The sequence below is a fragment of the Castanea sativa genome, chromosome 6 (assembly GCF_040712315.1).
Source record: "Castanea sativa cultivar Marrone di Chiusa Pesio chromosome 6, ASM4071231v1".
Classification (NCBI taxonomy): domain Eukaryota; kingdom Viridiplantae; phylum Streptophyta; class Magnoliopsida; order Fagales; family Fagaceae; genus Castanea; species Castanea sativa.
The window spans coordinates 31606052-31612334 of NC_134018.1; positions in this window are offsets into that span (position 1 = coordinate 31606052).

Consider the following 6283-nt stretch of genomic DNA (forward strand, 5'->3'; position numbering starts at 1 on the left):
TTTACTTATACATGACATGTTATATATTTGTATATGTAATGATGATATTAAGAATGTGCATTATTTGATTTTGAATTAATAATTTGATATAGTATAGTATCATCTGTGTGTTAGGGTTTTAGACCCCGGTTGTCACAAAATTAATCAACTTTTAATCAATTAAATAATTATGCTCTTGATTAAAATGATTAACACATCACACAAGCACGGATCACATAGACATTAGAAATGATGACCTAGGAAAACCAATGAAACTACCTAATTCAAAGTAATATATATATATATATATATATATATATATATATATATATATATATATATATAAACTCACCACACCTTGCTACACAGCCAAACAGGTCCAATTTTAGGAGAAACTTCAGCAACTCCAAAATTCCCTCCTCTTCCAGCCAAGAGTTTATCTTTCTCAGCTTTGCCTCCTCTTTACAACCCTTAGCATCGTAATCAGATGGCATTATTTCATATTTGTAATATCATGGCCCCAGCCGGCCTTTATTTGTATTTTCCGCACATGGCCCCAACCGGCCTTAGCCTGTAACTTACCCTCTTATGGTATCAGAGCCAAGTTTGGCACGGTCGAATTGTAAGTTACCATTTAAATCAAGTTGGTCGGCACTGCCGCCATAGTTATCAAGATTATTTTTGGCATTATAATTATTTTCATGGATATATCTCCCATACCCCATATTTTGTTTTACATCTATTTCATGATAACTCTTCCATTCCCTTTTATTTATTTCTTCGTCTGCTATTATTTCATCATTTTCTATTACATCTGCAAATGGTAGGCTGAGCCTCCTTCTAACCACTTTATTTGTTATTCTGTGTTTATTTGTTCAAATTAACCTTTGCTTCCCTGTTATCCCTATTCTTCCTATTTTTGTGTTTAGCCCTAAAATTTGTTGCAGATTTATACCTGTGTGATTTGTTACCGAAATCTGTGTGGTCTTCAAGCCCTAAGATGACCGAAAATCTTCCTAGGTTTGGTTTGGTCAGCCCGTGAAGCCGAGAGAAGGCGTGTAAGGGTGGTCCCCATTGTTGGAGGAGAGTCCGGTAGGTAGAAGTTCACAGATCAGGTGTCTATCCCATAGTTGTATTTTTGCTTCAGATCTAAAGGTTAGATCCAGAAGTTTGAGGATAAAGGTGACTAGGTTGTAATCGTTGATTTAAACTTGTAACCCCAGAATCATGAATAGGTTGTTTAGAAGTTACTCTTCCACCAGTAGTAGATGTTCTCAACCCACATCCATTCCAGACATCCCAGCAGACGTAGGAGCAATTAATTCGGAGTCTTATGAGCTATCCGATCTAGACCTAGACATAGGAGATTGGAATATCCCAAAAGTAGCCACCAGCCAATTCTATAAGTCTTCATGGTCTTTGAAAACAGCTTTCAGAACAGACTACCATGTCAAGACCATAGAACAAGTCTATGGAATCAACAAGGAGTATGAAACGTGCTACTTGTTATCACCCTCAGCTATCCAGAATCATAAGGACAAAGGACATAACTTCCTACACATAGGATTAGTCCAAGTTGGAGTGAAACCACTCACCAGAAGAGGTTTGAACAGCTCAATCCTCATGGCCCTTAGAGATGCTCGTCACATTAGATTCGACGATAGCCTCCTAGGAACCATAGAAACCAGTCTTAGCAACGGACCCATCCATTTTAACTGTTTCCCAGATTTTTCAATCTATCTCCATGACAAAACAGTTATCAAAGCCCTCACCCTCAATATCAAGACACATGGAACCCTCATGACACAAGGAACTAGTCAGATTGCCTTGATATACAGAGTTTACTACAAGTGCATGAGAACGAACATGAATGTTGGAGCACTTGATAGGAGACAAAAGGGCGAGACAACCCTCATCCAGACCACTGATCCTAGCGCTAAAATTAGGATTCCTAGAACCCTTAAATGGTCTGAAATCACTTTCCCAGCCAATTGGACTTTAGAGAATGAGAACCATACTCTACAGATCCAAAACCCAGCCCAGAATCCAGATCTAGAATTTGTCTAACAACTAGCCGACGGCACGGTTAGGTTAAGTTTCGACAGATCTAGGCTTAGCACTCCTCTAGACTATGAGTGTAGGCAACCTCTGGACACATCCCGGTTTAGATCTCCAATCGATCTACAGCAGCCCCATAGGCAGTCACCTATCTACCTTAGAGATAGATCTGCATCCCAGTGTAGCTTAACCAGACCTTTAGGATCACCTTTTCCTAGGTCTAGAAGAGACTTAGGTGTCCAACTCCAGGGAGTTAGAACTAATTCCCAACTCACCACACCTTGCTACACAGCCAAACAGGATTCGATTGTCAATGAGGAAGACGATCGTGAGCAATCCCCTCCATCCCCATCTGGAACTGATATGGAACAGCCTCCAGAGCAGCATGAGGAATCTCTGAATATCTTGGTGTTAAATAGAGAATTCGTTCCTGACCTTGAAGAGTTAGGTAAGGAATTTAGTTCTAAGGAAAATAGAGCTAAAAGAGAAGCCTACAAAGCCAATTATACCAGAGATCAAAAAGAAAAAGTATTTGAAGCATGGACGGCATTCATGAGGGAAATATCCCGTAATGTCCCCTTTTTCATATACTTCAAAAGGTATTTTGGCCAGCACAAGCAATTTTGCGTCCTCACCAGAGCCTGGACCATAGAAGGACCCAATGCAACCAAAGAAATTGTAAGGTCTAGTCATCCACCCCTAGAAGCCATAACCTTCAACCATCGCAGGACGGAGATAATAGCCTCTCCCTTCAAGGCCACCACAGATAGACATCAGCCTGTTGACAAGGTTATTGAGCAAAACAACTATACCAACCAGTGTCTAAATGTCATAGGAAAACAGCTTGACAGAATAGAAGATAGGATCGAAAACAAAGTTATCCTCCAACCAGGAAGCTCTAGTAAGCCGATCCAAACCTTAGAAAAGCCTTTAGTCAAGTTACCCACAACCAGACACACCAGCCTTAGTTATCCTAAGAATAAGACAGCCTTAGAGATAGTGGCCCAGAAGCTAGAAGAACTAGTGAAGAAGGAACCAGCCACCCCTTCATCAGTTAATGTTCTAGACATCCAATCAGCCTCTAGCAGTTCTAGCCAAACCTCTGACCAGGAGTTTGAACAATTAGAAAACCAGTTTCAGGATTTAGAGGTAAAACGGCTTTACCATACCGATCCAACCAGCTCAACCAAGAATTGGTACCCTAGACCTTCACCCCCGGACCTTCGGTATGAGGAAAGGAATGTTAGTAACCAATTCTCTGTATCTACTGGTAGACTCTATGAATGGAACATAGATGGTTTATCAGAACAGGAAATCCTAAACAAAATCCAGCATATGACTATGGTAGCCAACAACTACCTGGACGAAGGCCGTCCCCACAAAGAAGTCATTGAGATGATGGCTTTAGGGTTTACAGGTAAACTCCAGCAATGGTGGAACAATTGCCTTACTGAAGTGTCTAAAGAAGACATCAAGTACGCCATCCAGAAAGATGAGGAAGGAAACCCCATCATCAATGAAATAGAACAAGGAATTCCTGATGGAGTCAATACCCTGATTTATACAATCATGAAACACTTCATAGGAAAACCCAGCAATATCACAGTTAGGATTTACGAGCAGTTGAGTAACCTTAGGTGTAAAACCCTAGGAGATTACAAGTGGTATGAAGACGTCTTTACCACTAGAGTCATGCACAGAAGAGATTGTAATTCTCCATTTTGGAAGGAGAAATTCATTAATGGTTTACCAACCCTCTTCAGCCAGAAGGTCAAGGAAACCCTTTGCAGCCCCTTAGGTGTCATAGATTATGATAACCTAACCTATGGAGACATCTCTAGCACTATTCGAAGTGAAGGAATGAAGATGTGCAGGGATCTCAAAATCCAAAGCCATATCAACAAGAACAAAGCTAAGTACGAAATAGGACATTTCTGTACGCAGTATGGCTTACCCTCTGTCAAACCTTCCAAGAGGAAATCCAAGTACAAAGGAAAGGAATCCTTTGAGAAACCCTTTAGGAAGAAAGCAACCAAGTATTATAGAAAACAGAAGTACAAGACTGATGATTTCTATAAGAAAGGAAAATCCAAGGAACCCATCCCACAAGCATCCGGCAAATGCTACAACTGTGGAAAGAAAGGTCATTTTAAAAATGAGTGTAGGGCTAAAGCCAAATCCCTTATCAATACCCTCATTAGTGACCAACCCAGAAAAGAAGAGATCTTCAGGTTACTTGAACTTAACCGCTCTGACAGCGAGCCTTTCAGCAGTGCTAGTGACAGTGAGCTTAGGCAAATATACAGGTCATCCTCTGATTCCTCTAATACCGGTACCTCTAGTGGCCCGGATGAACCCACGCCATGCAAAGATGGTTGTTGTAGAAACAAAACCATCAATGTGTTGAACAGACAAGAAGAACTTCTTTTAGACCTCATAGAGGCTATAGATGACCCTATTGTCAAAGCCCAGAAGCTTACCCTTTCCCATCAGACCTTAGTTAAGGAAACCAGCAAGCCTGCCCTTAAAATCCAGCAACCTAAGGTAGACTTAGAGCAAATTTACAATAGGTTTACCCTGTCCAAGAAGGAAGTTACAGTTAACGACCTTCAAAAAGAAATTAAGGAAAACAAATCAGAAGTCAAAATCCTAAAGCAAGAATTAACCATTCTTAGGGTCGATTATAACCTCCTTAATCGGAGAATCCAACTTTTGGAAAATACTTCTCATCAAAGCAATAAGGAAAGTCCCTCAGATGAAGAAATTGATCAAACAGTTAACCCTACAGCTGATTTTATCCAGGAACCTAGCAAAGAATTGTTCGTAGACTCCATTAGTAGGATTAACTTCCATAAATGGCATTCCAAAGTCAGGATTGTCATCAGCAAAGATTTTGAATTTGAGGTCATAGCCTTAATTGATTCAGGTGCTGATCTTAATTGCATTCAAGAAGGTATCATTCCCTCCAAATACTTTAAAAGGTCTAAGGAGAGATTAACATCCGCAAGTGGCGGGAGAATGCAAATTGATTTCAATATCCCACAAGCTGAGGTTTGCCAAGGCGGCATATCCTTTATGACAAAATTTGTCCTTGTCAAAAACATGACAGATAGAGTCATCCTAGGAAACCCTTTCTTGTGTTTGTTATATCCTTTCATCACAGATACTGAAGGAATCACAGCCCATCCTTTTGGTCAGTCTGTCAAATTCGAATTTTTGAGAAGCCCAGAACCTTGGGAGGTTTGCTCCCTCCAGAAAGCTTCTATATCAAAAACTCTCAGCGCTATCACCATCCTTCCATCTCATAATCAAGCCCAGCAACTTGATCCAACCAAAAAAATTGATCATCCTTTTGACTCCAATCAATTGTCATCATGCATTCATCATAAAAATATTGGCATCTCTGCATCCATCAATTTTAAAAGCAAAAAGGTTTTTAGCAATTATTTGAAAATCTCAAATGGTCCAAACCTTTCTTCGCAGGATAAAGAGAAAGCAATATTTAATACCACTAGTAAGTGGGAGATGACTTCTTCAGCTGAGAAGAAGGGCAAGGGGAAAGCACCCGCAAGGGTCTATCCTCAAGACAAAAGACTACCAGCGGGACAGTCTTTTGTAAAGCATGAAGGCGCATCCTCTACCAGCCATATAGAGGAGCAACATCCCTTCAAGAATTTGTCCCTCCAACGGTGACATATTCCAATGGTGATATAGCTATTGTTTTACAGGAAGTCTTATCCAGGACTTTGCAGTTCAATAATGGAACATACACAGACCTACCCTACTCCATTAAATGCCTCCTTGATAACCTTCACTTTGCCTACACCAGAAATAACCAAGACCTATTCCTCAAAACCCTCAGAGCACTAGAAATCCATCTAGTAAACCTTGAAGCCAGAAATGAAATCTTAACTAGTCAACTCTTTGGCAAAGAGGATGTCCATTCAATGGACAAAATGACTATCATGGGCACTGACTATGCTAAGCTCAGTCTTAAGACTAGAGCGACCCTAAGAAGTGCCGTTGCCAACTTGCCATCAGATTTACAAACTCGTATTCTGAGAAGCAAGGCCATGAACGAAAGTCGGGATCTTTGGTATGAGCATTTCAAAATGCTAGTTACAACTACTATTCCTAATCCAGATGATTCGGATGATATGGACAACATCCTAGTACAAGCTGCATGGGAAGAATACTTCGGAAGCAGCTCTAGGGTATATGAAAATAAGCATCCCTTCCCAGGACT